The following is a 1,045-nucleotide window of genomic DNA, read 5'->3' on the forward strand; positions in this document are numbered from 1 at the left end:
GACCTGACACATAGATGGCGCCATTTTAGGGTCAGTTAGGTCAAATTATGCTTAAAATTCAAGAAAAATACGTAAATTAACCCAGAATCTTGTAATTTTTGACATTTATGAAGTTCCAGACCTGACACATAGATGGCGCCATTTTAGGGTCAGTTAGGTCAAATTATGCTTAAAATTCAAGAAAAATACGTAAATTAACACAGAATCTTGTAATTTTTGACATTTCTGAAGTTCCAGACCTGACACATAGATGACGCCATTTTAGGGTCAGGTCAGGTCAAATTATGCTTAAAATTCAAGAAAAATACGTAAATTAACACAGAATCTTGTAATTTTTGACATTTCTGAAGTTCCAGACCTGACACATAGATGACGCCATTTTAGGGTCAGGTCAGGTCAAATTATGCTTAAAATTCAAGAAAAATACGTAAATTAACCCAGAATCTTGTAATTTTTGACATTTCTGAAGTTCCAGACCTGTCATATAGATGGCGCCATTTTTGAGTCAAAATAGGCGCCAAAATTAAAAAACAATATGTAAAATAAAGGAAAAACAGTAATTTTTGACATTTATGAAGTTCCAGACCTGACACATAGATGGCGCCATTTTAGGGTCAGGTCAGGTCAAATTATGCTTAAAATTCAAGAAAAATACGTAAATGAACCCAGAATCTTGTAATTTTTGACATTTATGAAGTTCCAGACCTGACACATAGATGGCGCCATTTTAGGGTCAGTTAGGTCAAATTATGCTTAAAATTCAAGAAAAATACGTAAATTAACCCAGAATCTTGTAATTTTTGACATTTCTGAAGTTCCAGACCTGTCATATAGATGGCGCCATTTTTGAGTTAAAATAGGCGCCAAAATTCAAAAACAATATGTAAAATATAGGAAAAAACAGTAATTTTTGACATTTGTGAAGTTCCAGACCTGTCACATAGATGGCGCCATTTTTGAGTCAAAATAGGCGCCAAAATTCAAAAACAATATGTAAAATATAGGAAAAACAGTAATTTTTGACATTTATGAAGTTCCAGACCTG

The sequence above is a fragment of the Gnatocerus cornutus genome, unplaced genomic scaffold (genome assembly GCF_029298725.1).
Source record: "Gnatocerus cornutus isolate USDA-ARS CGAHR unplaced genomic scaffold, icGnaCorn1.1 ctg00000366.1, whole genome shotgun sequence".
NCBI lineage: Eukaryota > Metazoa > Arthropoda > Insecta > Coleoptera > Tenebrionidae > Gnatocerus > Gnatocerus cornutus.